A 23,692-nucleotide genomic window follows, 5' to 3' on the forward strand; every position below is an offset into this window, starting at 1 on the left:
CTTAAGACTTTTTGGCTAACTGTAAGGAGAGCTAATCCTCCATTTATACTCCTGCAGAGGAAGAAAAAGAAGATGGTACAAGATAAATTCATATTTTTCAACAGTCTTTGCAATGTTTATACAACAGACTCATAATAGAACTCCATTCTTGTTACAAATATGTAAAAGATATAAAAATTGTTTTAAAATAAATAATTTTTATATTATTTATATAATGCAAATATTTCAGGATTTTTAACTTATTGCTCATGATTTTATCATACAAGTTCTTTAGCTATGGTATTGTAAAGTATTTTCACTGATGATGATATAGCTGTTTATTTGCATTACGTTAACATTAATTGAATGTTAAATCATAGCAAGTGATTAGAAACAATTGTTTGGGTAAATGAATTAAAATACATGTAACTGGAAAAGTCTTTTAAATCTGCAAGTATATTTCTTATTTAGTGATTCTATTATTAATACAATTTAGCATTGGTATAAAAGATCACTGCTTCTAGTTTGGCTACTAAATTTTGAGTTTTTCATTCTTTGCTGCTGCTGACCACAGAAATGCAAAACATTTTTTTTATTTTTTCTAAATTTTTTTCTAATTTTTTTTATTTTTTCTTAAATATTCATTTAAGTTGTTGATACTACATTTTCTTATTATGGTTCAAAAATAATAATTTATTTAAAACAAAACAAAACAGTGCCCCCCACTCACTCCACCCTCTGCCAACTGTGACTATGTGAGTACTGAAATTTCACATGAAGTTTAAAAGCAGTAGTCCTGGGATAAGAGATATATCTCTGATAGTTTCAGGAAGATGAAAGGGAGCAGAGAGCAGTTGGCATAGAGCAAATGTTTTATGTTGGGTGTGGAGCAAGCAATGTTAAAAGGAATGTGAGAGACTGTGGGTGGCAGCTTTGGAAAATGATGTACCTGTTTTCATTGGATTTGTTTTGTTGCTTACCAGAAACCTAAGCAGTTTATAAGCCATTACGTTTTGGATTAGTAAAGGAAACAGTACACAGTAACTTGATTTTGCTTCCATTTAGGCCTGGTAGATTTTCATTTTCTTTTTAATTATTTTCTTTAGACAAATTAAAACAGCAGCATGAATAAAACTTACTTTTTGAGAGAAGGTGTAGGCTAACATTATACCCACAGTGAATTATCATCTCTTACGGCACATGTCCAAGTGAAACTCAGAATATAGGCTGTTTCTCTAAACAGCTTTCTTTGGAGGAATGCATTGAGGTGGCCAGCAAAAAATTGAAGTTGTTTTCACTCTAAGTCTCTTTAGGGTAGTATAGAAAGGGTATTAAAAGAACTTACCCATAGATTACATTGCTTATTCTGCTGATGTGCTGATATTTGTTGTCAGGTTTCATGGGTGAATTGCTGGCTCACTTTAGAACATTTTTATAAAGTAGAATTGAGAAATACATTAAAAAATCCTCATGCCAAACTTGCAGAACAAAAAGATCAGCAGTGTTATGTAACGTATAATCACTTCCTGCAGTGGATATTGCAGCAGGTTCTTTCGTCCTGTGATAAAAGCAATTTTGAATCTCCAAACACTGAAATACAGCTAAATATGTATTGAAATACTGAAGTTTTTGTAATTATACTTAGATGACTTGCGTTAGTTACATAATATACACCAGCTATTAATATAAAAAATTATGCTATCCATCTAGGTAGGATTTGGGAGACTGATTAATAACCTTCACAACACTTATAAATCTTGATCTATAGCTGAAACAAACAACCTAAATATGTCTTCTGAAATCAATTTTTACTAGGAATTATTTTCTGATCATTTCATATAATCTAAGAAATACACTATAAATAATGTCATGAAGCAACTTGTTAAGGAGTAGATTTCTTTGTTCTGAGATGGTTCCTAAGATACTGGAATTTCTTTATCTTTTATTGTCTAGGAAAACCAGAAAATATTTTGAATTAAATTTGATGAAGTGCCATGTCTGGTGTGCTGGTTGTTTCAGCTGGTCTTGAAAACTTTCATTTAGGGAAATGAAGTTAAAGTCAGATTAACTTCTCTGTCATTTTGTTACTTTTAAATGTTAGTGGTATTCTTGTGTGTTCATAGTTGCAAAAATGTATGCTTCAAGTAAAGTTATAAATTCCGCTGTATGCTAAGATACTGGCCAAGAAAGCCAGAATAGCAGGCTATGCATGGTGAAGATTCTTCCCAGAGCAGCTCCATAAGCTACTAAGTGGCAGATGCAGCAAAGTGGTTGAAGTATCTCTATATAGTGTGAACACATCCAGCTTGTCTACTTGAATGCTCTGTCACTTGCAGAGATTTCCTGGGAGCCTGTACCACATTTGGTGCACATCCATATCTCTAGCACATTTGACATCCCATTTATACAGCAAGGGTACAGTAGCTTCACTGTAAAATGGATGTTCATAGGGGAAGAGCCATACATTGTCCTGGATAATCCTCCAGAGGGAGAGATGGAACTGCCCAAAATCCCCAGTGATCCTTTGACATTTCCTGTGTATGGCCAAGAGCTGTCCTAGGAACACAGGCTCAAGTCAATTCAGAGACTGATTTGTTCCTATGTTGTCACTGGCCATATTATCACTGTTAATAGGCGATCTTTCATGAAAAGAGAATTCTTTGATGGTCACTGATTCATATGACTATTTATTGATCATGAATTTAGGACAGTGCCCTAAGTAGGAGCGATTGAAATATCAAAGTCAATGGCTCTTATCAATCCAAGCATGAGGATAAAGCAGAAGTTTGGAATGGTTGTTGATGAGTTTGTCACAACCAGTTTTTCACTCCCTCTTTTTATCCCTTCATTTTTATCCCTTTTCTCTATTTATCCTTTATTATATGTCATTTTTTATTCTGTTGCCCTAAATCTCTCCCTGTATTGAAAAAATAAAAAGGCTCCTTTTCTTTGTATAGCCTCTCTTTCATTTCCCACTCCGTAGCCATTTTCTTTCCCTTAGGAAGAACCGGCAGCATGTATCCACAAACTTTTTCCCTGTCATGTTTTTCCCTCCTGGTTTTGAGAGGACAGAGAAGCTGGAATCAAGGTTACAGGCAGAAGTTTGCTGTCTCTTCTCTGTACACTGACACCTACTGGCAGGCATGCAGCTGAGAATATTTTTTTTAAAGCTTTGGGTTGTTTTAAAACCCTCTGGACTGTTACAGTCCAAAACGTGAAAGCTGCTGAGTTCATTTTTTTGTGGCACTCATTGACTTAATCCCATTCTGTGTACAGTCTCAGAGGATTTCCAAAAACCGTAGTTCATAGAAGTGTTTAGCTTTCCTACTACTATTTTATTCCATAAGCAGACTGGCTAATTACCAGCTTTTCACCAAATGTGCAATAAAGATGACATTAAATACTTTTTTCCAGCTTGCTAGAAAACTTTTTGCCCTACGTTTTTGATTTACAAAATATCAGACTATTGTGGCTCTGTCCATTCATTATTCCGTAACTTGTTGTTTATGCACTATCACCTCTACCATCATACATGTATTTCTTTATCAAATAACATGTATATTGTTTTCCACTCTCCTGTACTGTCGTCCATCATTTCTTATGGCAATGAGTCAGGGAGATGGGTGTGAGGCAAAGAATGCTGTCATCTAAAACATAGTAACTTAGATGAATGCTATTTAGCTATTTTTGTGGAGGTGTATTTAAAATTGCTTTCTGTTTAGCTATATTACAGGCCTGAATTCAGCCAGTAATGACCTCAATAGTGCCTGTTTTAATGTAATCCCTGCTTGCTGACTGCTGTTCCAAGAATAAAAATTTAAGCCAAAAGATTTAATGAAATCCTTTGGGATTAGTGCTCGCTGGGTTGGGGAAATTGCGTATGAACCTTTTCTCTGTACTCTAACCATAAGGTTTGGTATTTGAATAGGAGGGTGTCCAAGAGAGACAACTCTGAGTTCATCAATAATTTACATTTTTGTTAGTTACAAACCTGGTATTTGGGATTCTGTTGCCATAGCAATCCATCTGGGCCTGAACGGATAGTGTTTTAAGTGGTGGTTGTATAGGGATTCACAGTGTGTGCTTTAAATCCCTTCTAAACTAATCCTCAGATCTGTTCTGTGACTTATTTGAGGCTTCAACAAAATCAACGTTACTCACAGGAAAAAGTTTATGCTGAACAAATGAAGCCCATAAAATATTAGAATATGCATATGATCAAGGACTTTAAAGTTCATCATGTATGACAATTTCTGTTTCAGTAGGTGCAGCAATTAATAAATGTCCACATCTCCTTTTTTTTTTTTTTTTTTTCTCAAAATACATTTAATTTGTTGCACATTATGCAACTAGAAATTATCCAGACTCTGTACTGGTTTATTAGCTAATTTATACTTCATAATCAAATGCTAGCCTCATTTTCCCAGATGTCAGGTTTTACGTTTTACAGGATGTTAGTCTATTCATAATACTGTATAACTTACACTTTCAATTAATCTGATTTCCTCTCTTGTAAGTTATTCTAAGGCTGACAATAAAATTTGAAATTCCCATTTTCATTTCTAGCACTGCTGAAGCAGTTTTGAGGCATTGTGGCTAAAGTCAGCAGTCTAAACATCAGCTGTTCTTAGTTTGAAGCTTGTTTTATATTTTTCATTTTGCCACCCAGTATTTTCAAATGGTTTATTCAAAAACTCCCAGATACACCACATGAAGGGATCTACTTAAGTTTGAAAGACAGTCAATAAACTCCCCAGCACACCTGGACTAAGTTTCCACTCTGTCAAAACCAAAACCCTCCTGAAACTAACTGATTTCCAGAGCTTTTAGTTCTTTGTAACAAAAATATTGCCCAGTTGTCGTCCCAAATGGTCAGAAAACCACAATACCAATATTTATCATCAGCTCTTTATTACTTCAGCTTATAGAAATTGCCTGCAAAATCATTCATCAGTGTTTGAAAGGAGAAGAGATATTCAAATAATAGCCATATGCTCTACCAATGAGGTTTTATTTAATAATCCTAAACAGACAAAAATTGTTTCTTCATACAGTTTATAAAATATCACATGGTTCTTCCTGGCTTTAAAAATAGAATAGAATAAAAAAAACGCAGATGGCCTAAGAGATCTTTATTTACCATGCAGCTTCCCTTTTATCTTTTATAACATGCTTCATAGTGAATAATGAAGCATGTCGTAGAAGGGACTTATTTTTGTCACGATTCTGTGATACTGAAAATGTTATTTGTCACTTGTAATAAATGTAGTTCTAGTGCTTCTGTTAAATGCGAGTTTCCTGAGAAAATGTGCAAGAAGTCCTCTCTTTTCAGTGGAGTAAGATTTCATTTCATAAGCTAAGATGTGCATGTGTGTTCTTAAATTCCATGTGGCTGACTGAACTTTATTTATTTTAGAGGTCCCATTCTTCTCTCCTGCTTTAAGGAGTTATTTCCATAATTGGTTGCCACTAAATGTAACGGGAAACAGAGAACTTAAAATTGACTAAAAAGGTTTTATTTGGATTGTTTTTGCGTATCCTTATGACTAACTGAAGTTAAAGTTGCAGATCATTTACATGATTACTTACCCTAAAATTACATGCCCTAAACTATCTTCTGTAGATACCATTTGTAAAATATAGATTATGCTTCAAAGGGATTTTACAAGATGTATTCAGGCATATCAAAATGTGTTTCTGTTGATATTTCCAATAGTTTTCATTAGGGAAAGTCTTCCCCTTCAAACATTACTGAAATGAAAAGTGAGCCTTGAAAGATGCTAGCAGTATGACAGATGCTATTTGTAGCTCTGGAAATACAGTTGTCACTGCAGGAGATATCCTGCACTGAAGACCCACAGGAGTCCATAACCAAGGGTGAATGAATTAATCTTCCAACACATCTCATAAAAAATAGCCTCTATTTAATAGCAATAGAAACAGTTGAATTTCTTTGGTAATTTTATTACCTTTCTCTACACAAATCTTTGGTTTACTTTATTTCTATTTTAGCTCTGCAAACCCTTGCAAAGGGTGCTGGTATTTAGTCTCCTTGATTTTGTTTGGTTTTATTGATTGGTTTTTACTCATTTATTCCAGATCTGCTTTATGGTTTTGAATGTTTGAGAAACTCCACCTGTCAACTCCAAGGGAGCTGGCAGGCTGGCTGTTCTTACTTACTGACACACCAGAGTTACTCATGCTTTTTCTGAAATTTGCTTCTCTAATCTAGAACACAACCTGTATTTTTGTTCAGTCATTCCCAATTAATGCTCCAGTAAATATCTGTCTTTTCTTTCCTTTGCATTTTATGTCTTTGCAGCAGAAGGAAATAGTTAATTTTCTGGAAGGCTTGGTAATAATATGACACAGCTTGACACAGACAGCTTAGAGAAACAGAGGAAGATTGAGACAGTGTGCCACAGAGCAGGTGTGACTCTGTGTATTAATTTCTCTAAGGCACTTGCAGCTACCTCTGTTCAAATGGAAGATGTACACAGGGACCAGCACGAAAGCCCTGGCTCTGAACCCTGAGAAGAGGTTGGGATTAGAGCTTTTAGATGAAACCTGTCTGAATTTCAGATCCGTCAATTTGGGAGGGCTCAAATGACAGGGAGAGGCAAAGCTTGAGTTGAACCCCTTCAAGACGTATTTGAGTACAGTCAAGTTTGGTCTGTCACAGCCTGTACCAGTATATTTTATACAGCTAATAAGGAGCACCAAGTTTATAAGGCCTGCTAGGACTATTTTCAGATGTATTACAAACTCTGGGAAGGAAATGAGTTTATCCCATAGCCATTTTCTACATCAGCTTCTGCGTTATTATAAACCATTTCAAAATGGGGGTTTCATAGCATTAATTTTGCATTGCTTGAGTCCCCTACAGCTCTTTACTGATGTCTAGGGTATAACAATAGCAAAAGAGCTAATCCATGTTGTTTTAGCAAGTTTTAAAGTTAATATCAAAATAATACAGTATGCTTCAGATCCATGGACTCTATAGTTCTCAGCTCAAATGTGTTGCCTAACAAGTATCTTAAGCAGACTGACATGAAAATGAGTGATTTCTGGGATATCACAGATACTGAAAGAACCATACAGAAGGCAACATTAACTTGTTACTGACAAGATAGGAAAAACAGACTTTAAAATCTATTATGTTCTGAATCTTTTATTATTTGTGTCATTAGAGATGGTAGCCTGGTTAATTTAGAGTGAGTTGTCGGATGAAATCATGATTTGGCCTTTTTAAAGAGCAGGCTAAGGGTTGATGTGATGTAGTTTGACAATTTCAGGTAATAGCAATTTTGTTCTGCTCCAAAAAAGTTGATCTAAAATTAAAAGTACATTTACCTACTTTGGTAACTGTTCATTTGGCTCCCCTTTTCAACAGCATCAAACAAATTGGTCATCTTTGCATTTAACCGCCTTCACAGTTTGCTTCTGCCTGCTCTTTCACATCACTGCTGCCCTTACCACAACCCTTATTGCCCATCAGTTCCAGTTTTCTCCCTTCTCTCATGCAATCTTTATTCATGAAAATTGTAAATAGTAAAAATCTGCAAAGCTAGTATGCTGTGTTCCTTCAAATCCGGCCTTAAAACTCACCTCAGTTGTGATGCCTGTAAACTGCCAAAGAGAAGCTAAGCAGCTGGTGTGCTGTGATCACTGCTTATTATGCTAATTGTCTGCATGAAACAGTGGGAGTGAAGCATCAAACACCCCTCTGCTGCATGTCCCACTGTCCTTCGGAAGCTGTGGGGGAGGCTGTGGCTGTCTTTGGAGGTACACATTGTTCTTTCCTTAGCTCCTCAGTCTAATAGGGTAATCCAGCCAAGGTCTAATACAGCATGAGAAATTAATTTTTAGCAGAGGATTGCCAACATGATGGGTGTGAAAGCCTCTCACCTCCCCTGAACTGCGAAGAGCCACAGGTGTCCAAATGCAAATCAGAATTTCGTATGAGGTTTTAAGAGATTTGTCCCCAGAACATGTAGATTTCCCGTCTCTGCTTCTATATATGACTGGCAAATTGTCTTTTAAGGAAGTAGCCCTACGTGGATTTTCTTCTTTTCCAGACTTTCACAAAAACCCAAGGCTTTATATCTTGGAGTTTAACAAACCTTAATAAAAAACGGTAAACTTCTTTGCTGCAAATGAAACCAGGTCATTTATTTTATGTAGATGATAAATACACTTATTTGTTTTTCTTACAGACACACGGAATCCTGAATAAACAAAGAGAAGAGAGCTAAGAACACAGTCTGTATTGTGAATAGTAAGTGAATGTTATTTGTACTTCCATTTTGTATTTTTCCTGTTTGCAGTTCTTTTAACAAGTGTAAGAAATTAGTACAGTGAGCATTTCTGCCTTTTATCCAACTCAGTTTCATTTCACAGGAGTAGGTTATTATTAATCCTATAATCACCTTAGGTAAGAAGCCCAGATAATCCGTGCAATGTATCTATATCACTGCCCATACAGAAAATATTGTTATTGCCTTTTTCTTCTCAGTCAAAGTGAATTGTAATGCTAGAAGGTATCAAGATAAAATAGCATTACACTAACATTGGCTCACACCTGAAATTTTGCAGAAGAGTAGTTAAGTTTTGGATCAATACAGACAGATTGTGTTGGGTGGGGACAGGAATGTTATGGTTATGATTTATCACTTAATCACTGATAAGTTGTTCTGAACTGCACTGGTCAGAGCTGTGCTGTTCACTTCCCAGTATGACCAATTGCCTGCAAGCTTACAATGCATGGCTTCATTGTCCATTAAGACAACGAGCTATGAAAATAAGCCATGTTTGTGGTGTGGATGCTATTATCGATGTTGTCCTCTGGAAAATATCTCAGGTTCCTGGTGAAGTACCAGTTGTGATACAGTGGAGAACAGACACTGCTTTTATTGCCAGTCCTAAGTAATATGCCCTGGGAAAAGTAACAGTGTATATTGTTGTACTACATTACTGGGTAACAAGGTGGCAATATCCTTTAAGAACCAAAGCAGATAAATGTGTGCTAAGACATGTCTATTAACAGTTCAAACATAACAGTTCCTCTGTGTTACATGCTAATAGAGCCTGATTCTTTGTGGGAGAAGATTGTGGACAGTATGTAACATACTGAGAATATATGCTGTTCAGCACTATTCTACTTTCAGACCATACGGTTGACACTATATTATTCAGTAGAATTGAAAAAATTTATGGTCGTTCATGAAATCCCTACTCATTTATCCAAACTGATGTATGGAACAGACTAGATTTGGGTATAAATAAATCTTGGAATTTTTTTTGGCAAGCATTAAAAATTAAATGCTTTAGTGGGAAAATATATATATATATTTATAAACCTCAGAAGCTAAAAAATGTCTAGTGTCTCTCTGGGCAGCCAAGATCAGCGATATGTTTTAATGTTACATTTAATCAGTCATCATGAAAGGAAATATGTGACATTTCACTGAATCTGAGGGCAACATGTTTGAAAAGCTGGTGCTGTATATATATGATATGTATATACAATGTACCAAACTGTGCTACCAGTAGGCATTTTTTAGCTTATAATGAAGCATTACGGGGAAACAAAAAACAAACAAACAATGACAACAAAAAAGTTTAAAGATCCCTGTCAAAACTCACCTATTTCTCTTAGCTTTCCATTGCTTCTTCTGTCAATCATACTTTCTTTCCATTCTTTCTGTTTTTTCCCTGTCACATCTTGTGGTCTATATTCCCTAAATGTGTCACACCTCTCTTCTTATGTCTTTCCAGTCTTATACCTATATACCTAACCTGCTCCAACTTCATAGTTTTTCCTCACATCTCCCACTCAGTGCCATCTCGTCTTCGTATTTGCAGAGCTGCCCTGCAGTATGTTCCCAATCTTTGGAAAATTTTGAGCTTGCTATTTCTAGTATAAAACAGATACTTTACAGACCTAGAACATTACAGGTGTTACCAATAAATAATGTACTGAATAATACCATATACCTATACATTTTGTGAAGGTTTTCAATATATTGTACTATGAATCAGCTCTAATATTTTTTATTTGTGAAAGATATGGTGAAAGTTTGGAAAGTTGTTTAACGCATGATATACCTTCAAACAAACCAGTTATGCTGTTCTCCAGGATCAGAAGTCTTGGCAGCAGTTGACTGATAGTAACATACATGTATATAAATATTAGTAATTCAAAGCAACTCATTTAACTCAAATGATGTATGCATACAAAAAATCCTGGAGTTGTGTTAGACCTGTTTGTAGAAAGCAAATTTCATTATTGCAAGCACTCTGACTCTTCACTAATATTCCTCTGTCAAGTGGCCAGAACTCACAGGCAGCTGTTTCAGAATAGTGTGGATTTATTTGTGCACAGTGAGAAAAAATTAATCAACTATTATTGGTACTCCATCACATACAAATTCTCTCTTCTGCTAGCAGAATAGGTTGATGGAACCTTTTCATATTGTCCATCAGTTAATTTTATCAGTCATGGTATTATGATTATAAACTACAAATGACCTAACAATGAATATATAATTATAGAAATGAAATTGTACAGTGGTTATTTAACATTTTTAATGTGTAATTTATTAAACAGTCTCTTTGGAATATACATGGGAAATTGGAATAATAAAACAGAAAGAAAATTACTTTTAAATTTCATCCATCATTAGTGAGAAGCAATGTTACTAGCTTGAATCAAGCTATACATTGCTCCATGTGGGCAGGTTCATGTGCGCTACCTTTGGGCCTGCTTAAAACATCCTTCTAAACATTGTTATTCATACACTAAGCTATGTCATTCTTCTGACACTGAGATCAATTAATTGTGCATCCTTGTTTTAAAGGGTTTTTCTTGACTGTTTTCTTGAATTAAAAACTAAATTTCCAAATACCCATTGCTGAATGCAAAAGTATTAGATTACAGATATAGGAAGAAGATAAAATTAATATTAGTTCTTATTAAGAAAATGATAGAATAAAAAAATGGAATGTGAATTATATTTAGTGGGTTTTAATAGTTTTATTTTAAATGCAAGGGTCTTTGTCTGTCGTTTGGCTTTGATGCTGCAAGAGGTGAGTCTTTTTTGGAGGGAAAAAATCTCAGTGTGTTCCACAGAAGGCATTTGTTGACCTAGTGTATTTAGCAGCAATCAAATTTCATCTGTTACATGCTCTGGTTTTTCTTATAATTGACATCTTTGGTGGCTGCTGGTTAATGGCAGCTTCTTCATTATTCTTGGGCAATAAAGAGAAGTTTGGGTAATGTGGCATGGATTAGGAGACTGCACGGCTGAAGAGCTAATGCAAGGCAGGCCCAGCCTGGCTGCATTTGACTGCCACTGGGTGAGGCAAGGCCTGGCCTGCCCACAGTGATTGCATGGGCGGTTTGACTCCAGTACGTGGAGGGGAACTAATTTAGCATTAGCTTATGAGCATGTAATATTACCATTGTTTACCCTAATATCTATTTCAAAAGCCTACTGGCTTTTATATTTTACCATTTTCCATACTATATCCAGAGGTATGTAATGTACCAGAGACAAAGTAGCTAAATGAAGGGTTCCTTGGTTTTGGAAGGGTCAGTTCTGTAAAAGTTGAATTTATGAGCCTTCGAAAGGAAATGAGCCTATGGTTTCTGAATGTTCTCTGCTAATCACAATAATCTTCCCTTACATTACAGTTTCAATCTTTCATTGCAATGCAATAATCTGGAAGCAGCATAGAGGTGCCCTCATTCCCTGTGCTCCCAGGTTTTCTCATTGCCCATTAAAATTCATGTGCATATACTGTAGGCTTGGATAAAAGAGTTCATTTGACTGTTCACACTACCTGAATTCTTTAATGAGGTCTTCCCCTAAATTAGTTTCACTTCTCGATTTTATTTTTTTTTTCCACGGTGGAAGTATGAACTTCTGGCAAAGTGTATAGTAATATTTGCATAGTGTAAGGATTTTTTATTATTATTTTGTCTTGGCTACGATGTTAAGACTATTCAGAGTAGTATATTCTCTGTGACTCATCTGCTTACAAAATTCGGTGCCTCAAAAACTCATTTTTCTTTTTTTTTTTTTTTATTGATCGTGTATTACAGCCACAGCTTTGCATTTTTTAATGTGAGATCTCTGACACAGATTTAGATTCTGTAGTGCTTTGAGGTATGCTAGTTATGCAACCTAATTTTGCAAAATGGCTCTGTGTATGTACTTCCCTGGGGCTTCAGTTTAGTTGTCATTTATCATTTTAGCACTGTGAGTGATTACTCTCTACTATTTAATTCGTCTTCTGCAGCTTCTCAGCTTTTTCTTCAATTGGTAAACACATACTTTTCTAGACACATTTTCAAATGATGTGTTTTCCAAGTGCCCCAGAAGTCATGTAATCTTATTTTTCTCAGCTAGGAGTTGAACCATTTAAATAAATTATTGGCTCATATTGTGTCTATTACTTGGAAGTTTTGCATTTCAAATCTGTGTTGCATTTTTCATTTTTCAATGTCACTGTATTTATCTATTCTGAAATATGTGTATTTACTAACTGTATCTCTGTCCTTCAAAAAAATAGCAAAGTAAATGAGCACCTTTTTTAAGTGTAGGAGCCAAAAGCTTGGGCTGATGCTACTGCAGTACTTTAGCCACCTTTGCATGTTAGGTTTCAAATGCAAAGTCTTTGCTAGCTTAATTTGCTTGTTGGAATTTCACAAGACAGTTCCAACATACGCTTTGTTTCTCATCTTATGTACTGTGTTCCTGTACCATAATTTGCTATTTTTAAACATTACATAGAATATCAACATGGCTATGATTTAAACCAGGTTCTTTAAGAGTCACATTCAGCTTTTAATTTAAAAAAAATGTTGTTTTGCATTGTCATACTGTGTATACATATGGTGGCAGTTTTACACAATTACTATGGCAACTTCCAAGTACCTACTATAATGAACAGCTTCTGTGATCCACATGTCAAATAAGTTTTACCTTTAAATTTTCCTTTCTCATGTAGTTTTATTTTGATCATTTGATTTTATTTTTTATTTTTTTACTATTTATTCACCAGCTATACTTAAGAGTTGTGATTAAAATCTCTTAGTAGGCAGAATTATACTGCCAACATCAGCAAAGCTGCACTATGATGACACAACTGCTGCTGTAGTTCTGTCTTCAAGTACAGTCAAACAAAATTAGTAGAAATCTGGTGTTGTATGTTTTTGGGGGACAGTTTGGCATTCTTTTTTGTGACAGAGCTTTAATCAATATTTATCTTTTGCTTGTAATTCTTACTGTCTTTGCACAAACCCCTTCTAAAGACTACCAGGTTTGCTTTGGTAATTCATGGTAGGTGAATTCCAACCCATGTTTTGTAGAACATCAGAGATAGCCGGTTCTATCACTATTCTTGTAGTGAGTTAGCTTTGACAAGGAACGAAAAGGATATTGTTTCTTGTCAACTCACCTATTTGGCATTTATGATTAACTCAAAAAATAGCTAATACAATACCGGTGATAACATACAGAAAGGTTAAAGTGATTCCCACCCATGGAGTTTGTACTAGCCAAATAACATTATTTGGCAGTTTTGGATCCTCTCCAAGTGTGATTTTGTTCTTCAGTGATGATTTTGTTTCCTTCTTTTAAAGTTTCACGCAGTAAATCTTATTTTGAAGACATATAGCCATCATAAACATCACATTTTGACAGCTTTTCTTATGTGAATGAAACTCATTCAAGTCAGTCTATCCAGAAATAAAAAGATGCATCTTAGACCTGTTTACAATGATATCTCTAAGTTACTAGTATATTGACAGTATATTTCTCAGGATATGTGAAGAGAAGAATAATAGGAAATTCAGTTACTTTCCTATGTAAATAAAAATGTTTTTCAAATCCATTACCAAAGTCAGCATATCAGTTTTAGTAAAATACATGATAGACACTTGATAGAATTTATACCAGATTAAAAATGTATTTTATGATAGTAATCTTAAGTATTTATCTTGCTAGCTGAAGTGTATGAACATTTGCTTTAAATTTTTCTTTTTGCAATAAATACTTTGTAAAAAATACTAGTAAAATTCAAAATTAAGTGATTTTGAAAAGCATTATTCCTTGCTTTAGTCATGTGAAATTAAGATAGTGTTGTGTGGTTTTTTGTTTGTTTGTTTTTTGGTTGGTTGGTTGGGTGGGTTTGTTTTGTGTTTTTGTTTTTTTGTGTTTTTTTTTTTTGAGATTTTATTGCATAAAACTACATCTACAATTTAGGAGTGCACTGGAATATATAGAATATATTGGTAGTAGAACTGTAACGTGCATCTGTTGCTGTAGTTTCAATTTTGAACAGTAAGCTAAAGAGGCAAGGGTGTGGTTTTCCTGGAAGAGGAGCCTCCATACAAGGGTTTTTACAGCAAACTTGGTTGATATATTTACTGCTTGTGACTTTTGTAGCTACATTAATAAATGCAACAATGATTTGTGCTGAAGGCATATGTTTTTGAGTATTGTGGTTATAACACACATAACATGTAGGTCATGTTCCCAGTCTTAACCACTAAAAAGCTTTAGTTAAGTCATTAGGCCATTCAGATTGTTTCTAAATGAGCTATATATTTGGGAGTTTTCCTCATTATTGCCTTATTTCCATGACCATGCTTCAGTTTCTCCAAAATTTAAAGATTAAGAAGTGTATTTTTAATTGAAAAGTGAGATTTTTATGCAATCACATGGATCCAGAAGTTGGAGCTTCTAGGAATAACTCCCAAAGACTTATTGCAAAGTCTGGCAATCCTGTGTAAAATGCATGATAGCCTGGAGGTCTCTGCTAGTACTGTACAGCAGTACACTTTGATCTTTCCAATAATAGGTCTCCCAATACCTTTTCATTTCTAAGAGAAATAGTGCCCAGGCTGCTCTTATACCATAAGTCTATTTCACCCATACTTATAAGTTGTGATGGCAAGTGAGAACATTTGTTTTAGAAAGAAGGATGAGGAGAAAAAAGGAGTAAGATGTCATTTAGATTGTACAACCTTAGCCATTCTTAATGGGATTTTATTCTTAAAATTTGTCACCATGTTTGAATCTTTAGTTTAAATGAAATGCTTAACATCAACAGAGTTTATTTAAAGATCTAATTTCACTTCAGGGAAAATAATTTTAGGAACTTTAATCTGCATTAAACTATTAGTTATTTAACCACTAGCTATTTAACTGGTAATAGTTTATCCTGCAGATAACAATGATTCCTTTTGGAGAGTTATGCTCTATTGGGCAAATATGCATTGAGGGAGGTTTTAAAAGGGAATTACATCTAAACTTTATAATTATGTACTTAGACATTTCTTAAGGAGAATAGAAGCCATGGCCATTCATACATAAAGTGGTATATTCTTCAGAAAGATCTAAATGTTTGCAGAACACAGCTATTCTTGTAACAAGGAATTGTTATGTCTCAGATGCTATATCACTATCATTTTTGTATTTTTCTCTGAAATTTGCCTATTTGCAGTCTCAGTGTCTGGAGCTATGACCTGTCATTGTAGACATTCTAGTTGCACTATGGAACCAGTCCACACTCCAGTCCTTAATGGACTAGTTCTATATCCATTTAAAAATAATAGTAAACTCTGAAAGAATTTGAAACCAGACTGCCTTTTAAGAAACAGTTGCTCAAAAGAAAGTAGGTTATATATAACGTCTATGATACCATCATTAGCACACAAAAATGTTGCAAGCTTTCTGTACAATTTTCACCTGTATTTTAAAGGCTGTTTCATCCCTAAGTAATACTTGTTGTTTATATTTGATAATCTGCTGGGTACGATCATTATAAAAAAGATGGAGAGCAACTTTTTGCTCAATCAGAGCTAATGATAGGACAAAGGGCAATGGTTTTCAACTAGAAGAGAGGAGATTTAGGTTTGAGGTTAGAAAGAAATTTTTCCCTCAGTGGATGTTGAGGCACTGGAACAGGTTGCCCAGAGAAGTTGTGGATGCCCCATCCCTGGAGGTGTTCAAGGCTAGGTTGGACAAGACTCTGGGCAACCTGATGTAGTGGGTGCCCATGGCAGGGGGGTTGGAACTAGATGATCTTTGAGGTCCATTCCAACCCAATCCATTCTATGATTCTATGATCTTTAAGGGGCCTTCCAACGCAAGCCATTCTATTATTCTATGATTATACTGAATCACAGCTAGATTTCCACATGTGCTAATTGCCCTTGAAGCTAAATCAGTGACTTCAAGCATGTGGAAAGCTGTGCAGTGCTATCCAGCCCCATCATGGATCTTACACAACGGCTTTCACAGCTCTCTGACATTCAAGAAGCATGACAGCTGTACTTTCTGGTTTTATTGAGGGCTGTCCTTTGTAGTTGATCAACAGAGAGACTACAGCTTGCCCCATCTATTTGTGGCAGTATTAGTAAGGATCACAAAATCACAGAATTGTCTAGGTTGGAAGAGACCTAAGATCATTGAGTCCAACCTCTGACCTAACACTAACAGGTCCTCCACTAAACCGTATCGCTAAGTTCAACATCTAAATGTCTTTTAAAGACCTCCAGGGATGGTGACTCCACCACTTCCCTGGGCAGCCCATTCCAATGCCTCACAACCCTCTCAGTAAAGAAGTTCTTCCTAATATCCAGCCTAAAACACCCCTGGTGCAACTTTAGCCCGTTCCCCCTCATCCTGTCACCAGGCATGTGGGAGAACAGACCAACCCCCACCTCGCTACAGCCTTCTTTAATGTACTCATAAAGAGCGATAAGGTCACCCCTGAGCCTCCTTTTCTCGAGGCTGAACAAACCCAGCTCCCTCAGCCACTCCTCATAGGACTTGTTCTCCAGACCCCTCACCAGCTTCGTCGCCCTTCTCTGGACTCTTTCGAGCACCTCGACGTCCTTCTTGTAGCGAGGGGCCCAAAACTGAACACAGTACTCGAGGTGCAGCCTCACCAGAGCCTAGTACAGGGGGACAATCACTTCCCTAGACCTGCTGGCCACACTGCTTCTTATACAAGCCAGGATGCTGTTGGCCTTCTTGGCCACCTGAGCACACTGCTGGCTCATATTCAGCCGACTGTCAACCAATACTCCCAGGTCCTTCTCCGCCAGGCAGTTTTCCAACCACTCATCTCCCAGCCTGTAGCTCTGTGCTGTGGATCATACCACTGTCCTGAATATTAAAGCCCTATCCTGAACTAGAGGGAAGGGGGTTTGTACTTCTCAGGAATTTTTTGGCGTGATTGCCAGAATTTCCTTTTTCATTAACTTGTTTCTCTTTTGTGTCACATTTTAACTATGTTTTTCCAAAAAAGAGCTTCAGTTAACTAACTTTCAGTTAATTTGAGCATTCTTTTTCCCATGACATTTTGCTTCACAGCTTGAGGAGTCTTATGTAGAAAAAGGTACTTATGCCATTGAAAAACTCAGATGTCTGATACTGAAATTTTCCAAGGATATTAGCTAGTGGACCTGTGGAATTTGCTTAAGCCTCCTGAGTCTCTTTCCTTTTAAAACTGAATGTGGTGGCACATAACTGTCCAGGGGGATTGGAATTCACTCCTGCAGCAAATCTGCTAGTATTGCTACTGCCATGAAATGAATGAGCCAATGAGCATCCAAGTATTGCAAAGACCTTGAAGAGCTACAGATGTATGTACTGCTATTACTTACTGTTACTCTTTCAGATGCAGAGGTTGTTCTGAATATTGCTTTGTCTAGTAGTGCATGCTTCCTAGAAGATGCCATCATGTTGGTCTGTTCAATAAATGTGTTCATCAGTACCTGATTATTTTTGAAGGATGTTAAAAGAAACTGAGATTATATCTGTTGTTAAATAAATGTTAAATAACTATAAACAACTATTTATTTTTTCTAGTGTTTTCTGAACTTGAAAATGCCCACGTAAGACAGTGAACAAATCCTACAAACATCAGACTTTCTTGCTTCATTTTTTACCCATATAAACTCTCTGCCTTCCTTACTCATTCTTCTGGGAAAACTCAGCAGACTTTATATGCCTGAATTATGGGAAGAAGAGGAAATTTCTGGTATAATATCCTAATCTGCTACCTGGTACTATAATATCAAGTCCCATATTGTTTCTGATTGTCCTTTTGCCTTTCATTTTTCTTTATATTCCCTTTGCGGTTGTATTATTTGCAGCTCTGTCTGAATCTTTATTCCCCTTCTAGAACTACCTTGGCCGTAGTCTTCTGGAAAAGATCCCTCATTTCCCAGTGTCACGTAATTTGTCTTTACATAGTTTCCATAGTCCTTTATCTTCTTCTAACAGGGATAAAATAAGGCTTCTTTCACCTGACATCTGCTGGAGTGCGGTGGGGAGGCTGTGACTGACCTTGCAAAGAGGTACTCAAGCTGGGCCAGTACCTGTTCATGTAGCTGTGTAACTAGGCAGAGAGAGAGCAGTTGCTTTTTATATATGCCTTCCTTCCTTCTGGTGCTCTTACTGTCATGCTATAGAACGGTAAGGGAACACGGGGTTTCTATCTACTCCAAGTGTTTCTTTCTTTGACGTAATCCCAGAGTTCTTTGGACATTTCTCTATCTCCATCATCAAACTGTCTTTGTAGCTTTGTTTCTGCAGCTGCTTCCTTTTCTACATTCTATGGGCACGGGGCTACAAGCTTACATTGCCCCAGTTAGAACACTTTGCTGATAGGTGATACATTAATACATTATCCGCCTTTTTGTTGGTAGTCAAACCTTAACTTTGGCATATAGTACTTTCCCTAATTTATCTGTGTATGACACATTGGTTTTGATCCGTTTGATGAACCGCTGTTTTCTGCCGATTAGATATTTTAGTAAGAATTAAAAAAAGAAAAGAAAAGAAAAGAAAAGAAAAGAAAAGAAAAGAAAAGAAAAGAAAAGAAAAGAAAAGAAAAGAAAAGAAAAGCTTATGCTTCTTCCTTTTCTTCTTGTGTGTGTGATCATTTTGTGACCATTCTGTGTCTTTCCCTCTTGTGCTTGCTCTCTTGTGCTCTTTTTCTCTATTTCACTGGAGTGTTATGTCCTTAGTTGTCAAATAGCTCCTTCTCAGCTGAAGTTCCAGTGCTGAATCAAAAGAAATCAACCAGAAGCTCCAGAAAAATGTTTCATTTTCACAGTGAAACTGAATTTTAAGAGTCTTGAATGAACAAAAGTATATTACTAAAAGAAGAGTATGAGGTTTGTGAAAAGGGATCTCCAAGATTTAGCATACGAAACCAGAAATGTTATGATAAGATTATGAAACCTCGAGGGGTTATTTGAATGAGGGGTTATTTGGTTGTTTCTACAGAATAAATAAAGCTCCATCTTATTAATCCTAAGTGCCCTTTTATTTGTTGCAATATATTAAATCAGGGCTGCAGTATCTCTTCAGCATTAGCTTCCCAGAAACAGCAACACCAAACTGCAACTATCAGTCAACTAGGTGATACAGATACAACGCTGAAAATACATGAGTGATAAAGCAAGTCACTATTTTTTCCAGAAACAGCACATCCATTTCTTTGCGGTACCAACAGGAGATTAAAAATAAATAAATAAATAAATAATAATATATACAGATGCACATGTATAAAAACAGTTGAACAACCTGTTTACTGACTAATAAACCACTTTCATAGGTTAAATATTGGTGAGCAAAGGAGAAAGCAAGACAGGTTAAAAGTTACAGTGTCATGAATTGCATGGTATACATAAAGCAGTTCACACTCTAAGAACTGTATGACAATTGTGAATCACAACTGCTTAAAGATGTCCTGGCTACTAGGAGAAATTAAGGCATTCTCTGGGGATTCTGTGTAAAGTTGACTGAGATCTGAGTAGAGCATTTCTATTACACTCAACAGTGCTGAGTGGCTAAACATAACAGGTGGCTTTCAAGGTGTGAATCAGCATGCAGCATAGCTGTCCCTGTTCAGCCTTGCCTATTTGTAGACATTCTGGTTACCAAAATGTTGCTTCATCAGTTTATTAATTTAGGAATACAATATAAATGCTGTCACAACTTCTTTAGCAGAAGATGCCTATGAAAATTATGACAGGGTAATTGGACAATTCATTTAACAACTTGAAACTCAGAGATTTAAAATGAACTGAGCTGTGTCAGTTGATTATATACTATACTGCAACCTGCCTTATGGGGGTTTCCTCAGAGTGGATTTAGAATGCTTTACAGGAGATTGTGGTAATACAAGGTGGGTGTTTTTTTTTCTTTTTTTTTTTTTTTCTTTTTTTTTGCCTTTTTTTTTTTTTTTTTTAAGTGAATTGAAGAGCAATTGCTACTTCTCATGGGACTAAGTGGGAGGAGCAGGTGAACCGTGGGCTCCAGTCACAATTCTAGATGTCATAATCAAACAAATATCAAACCAGTACCAAGAGAAAATCCCAAAAATTAGAAAATGAGAGAAGTCTGAATGTTTCTAAATAAGGGCATCTACCTTTCATGATGCTGACTTCTTAATTTCAATTTTCATGTTTTTACTTGGTGTGATGCCAGTAGAAAGAAGGATTTGTTCATTTATTTTTTCAGTGACCAGAAATTTTTCTCAGCCACTTACAGTTAGAAAATGTTACACTGTACAGGACAGGGAAAAAAAAAAAAAAAAAAAAAAAAAAGGGCTTTCAGTGATAATACAGAGGAAAAATGGTGAAGGATCACAGTTATTTATCTTTAAAAGGGATCTCCATAGTAACTGCATTTATTTAGGATTCTTAATACATGTATTGTTACCTCTTCTCTGACTGGGTGAAATTTATTTGGTCACCTAGAATTTAATGTGACTTGTACCATTGATTTCTCTCAGAAAGGGCAAGAGATTGAAATTAAAGAAATAAGGGTGAGCAGATATATCTGGAAACTATCACTGAGAAAGTGATGAGTAAATGCATGCAAGTTCATGATGTTCTTTGGTAAGATAAGAGGTAATAGTATTATAGGTAAGAAAAGACTAGGCCCAAATTATGTTCTGAAGATAAAAAAAAAAAGGTGTCATGAAAAGAACATTTTTTACATGTATCAGTTAGCTATATTGGTAAACAAGAGCAATGACAACTTAGAGCAAGAAGAATGCAGGTGAAGGTTTTGTCAACGTGCAAGTAAGCTCCTCAAGATACCCTGATGAAAAATTGCTGGTAGTTGGTTTTCCCTTATGGTAGCCTTGACCTGCTGTATATTCTCTGTAGAACTTCTGCCATTTTCACCCCAAATAAAAGTAGCCATTCAGAAAGTTTAGCATTTTGCTTTTTGATTGTGCCTGGTTAAAAAAAAAAAAAAAAAAAAGTAAAAAGTAGAAACGTGAAACATTTGGCAGTGACAAATGGTGTCTGATCTGTAGGCACCATTTGTTGTACTCTGAAATGATGTAGAATGCTATCTTGTTCAGATGCTTTCACAGCTAGGTGTCTGTAGCTTATATTGTTGCTTGTTCACAGAGTAAATGGTTTCACGTGTGTTTGGGATGTGTAGGTTTTGTATGGTGTTTTCATTATAATTCAGTTGGGTTTGGGGAAACATCACTCATTTTCTATACCTTTATGGAAAGCATGCAGAATTATCTTGACTCTACAAGAAACTATATATTTCTGTGTATTAGGACTTGACTTTTGTTTTGTTTTGTTTTGTTTTGATGGGAGCTTATCCACAGCTTGATTGCCCTGTCATTTTCTGGTGCTCCTGGGGCAGTGATGCTTCTTCTGCAGCCTGAAATTTACAAACCCATCACTTTTTTTTTTTTTCCTTTATTTTTTCCTCTGGAACAATGAGTTCCAGTCTTAGAACAAGACTTCCCTCAAAGAAATGCGAAGAGTGAGAGATTTGCAGCTTTGCTTTTGGATGGAGTTTCATATATCATTATTGTTAATTATCTTATCACCTTGTGATAGTATCGTAAAAAGTACTAAGCAGACTGTATAAAATTTATAAGAATTTACATAGTACCATAAACTAAAGTATTCTGCTAAGATTCAGTCACCCTCCTTTTGTTGTGTATGCCTGGTACCTTATTAACTCATAAGCAATGCAGTCTCCAGATTAGAGTTCTAAAAGATAACCTATGAAATCAATTAGTCTTGTACAGAAAAGGCAAATGCTTGAAATGGAGGAGTCTGGCAGAAGCCTCACTGATAAAAACAGTGGCAACTGTGACAAGGGAATCCTACATAAGGCTTATCTGCTAGCATAATTTACAATGTATAGAAATGTCCACCGAAAAAGTGCTAGTTGGTATGGGGAAGTTATGTGGGTAAACATCACATTTCTATTCCCTCTTGGCTTTTTCATGAAACTCTTATTTAATTTTCCAAGAGAAGGCAGTTTCTCTTGTTCAGTGAAGTATAAAGCACATTTCCACTGAAGTTAATAGCTGTTGCTAGGTAAGATGTGACTTCTGGCTGGGTAAGCCTTACTAATAAAGAAGATGAGAGCCATTCTAGAGGCTCTTATTCCTTTCGATTATGATAGTTTTTTCTTTCTTTTTTTTTTTTTTTAATGATTTCTTTGATGTTTTTTGTTTTGTCTTTTTTTTTCTTTCTTTATGCTTGATATTACATTATTCTTGGTGTTACTCATCTTACTATTTGAGTTCTTTACTTTTAATAGTTTATTCTGTGCTTACTGTATTTGGAGACACAGATAGATCTTGGTTAGTGTCTATATCTATATTGTCTAACTTTATGAACCTTTAAACTTGAGATCTTGAAACAGCTTCAGGAATTTTTCATGATTGTTGTATGTGCCAGGAGATCCTGTACTTTAAGGAAATTGGCTTTCTATTTCTCAGTCTTCACTACAAGATAGGCAGGTGCCAAAGCTGCCACGTCCCTTCCAGGAAATCAGATAGCATGTTGTAGTTTACGTTTGGTTGCTCCTGCACTCTCATGCCACTTATGCAATTGTCTTTATGCCTGGTATTGGAAACACACACAGCATTTTTTCTGGTGCTTATGGTGAATATCATGTTATCAAGACAGGCAGTCACTTCACCTCCAGGTTACAGTAATGCCCCTTTTTAAACTAGCAGCTGAGCATTATTTAAAAAGAGACCATTAGGTGGCCTTTTATCAGAGATTAAGCCAAAGATCCAGATCAGATCCCAAACACTCTGTGATGCCTCTGAACTATAATGACTGAAATGGATGCATTTGTCCCAGCAGAGCTGTCATGACACACGGGTAAATTTTTTAGCTTTTTAATTAAAGATACTTTTAGGTAGGACTAAATAATCTTTTCCAAACTGAATAACTGTATGATTCTATGTCTGAGATAACCTAACCAAAATAGTTCTATTAATTAGCTTCTTATCATTTTTTCAGTTGCTGGCCATTAGTAAATATTTGGTTTCTTCAAGCCTGATTTCTCTAGGTGGGTGATTTAGGTATTTATAATTATGGGAGAAGGCATTTGTTCATTTCCATGTTTTTTCTATGATATCTTATAGGACTTTCCAAGTCACATTGCATTTTAAAAAATAAATGAATAAATAAAGAGGAGTTGAAGGAATATAGGAACAATTCACACATCTATATGTGAAACTTTGAATTTGTCCCAAGATGATGTCTTAGCTACCGACTGTGAGAACCAAAATTGACTTTCCATACAAAAAGAGTTATATTCTGTAATTCTGTGAATTTCTCCAACTGTTGCTTGAAAAAGCATGTTTTTATTTTTTCAATTTATGACCATGTTTTTATAAG

General features: G+C 35.7%; 1 protein-coding gene across 3 annotated transcripts in view; it reads left to right on the forward strand.

Moving 5' to 3' along the window:
• The window catches only part of SYT1 (synaptotagmin 1), a 359,307-nt gene that overhangs the window by 116,802 nt on the left and 218,813 nt on the right, over nucleotides 1-23,692 (forward strand). For all 3 annotated transcript variants that reach the window (XM_032184865.1, XM_032184880.1, XM_032184872.1), the window contains one exon: nucleotides 8,196-8,257. The gene's annotated coding sequence lies outside the window, so the exon portion shown is untranslated. The remainder of the gene's footprint in view (nucleotides 1-8,195; nucleotides 8,258-23,692) is intronic.

The sequence above is a fragment of the Aythya fuligula genome, chromosome 1 (assembly GCF_009819795.1).
Source record: "Aythya fuligula isolate bAytFul2 chromosome 1, bAytFul2.pri, whole genome shotgun sequence".
NCBI lineage: Eukaryota > Metazoa > Chordata > Aves > Anseriformes > Anatidae > Aythya > Aythya fuligula.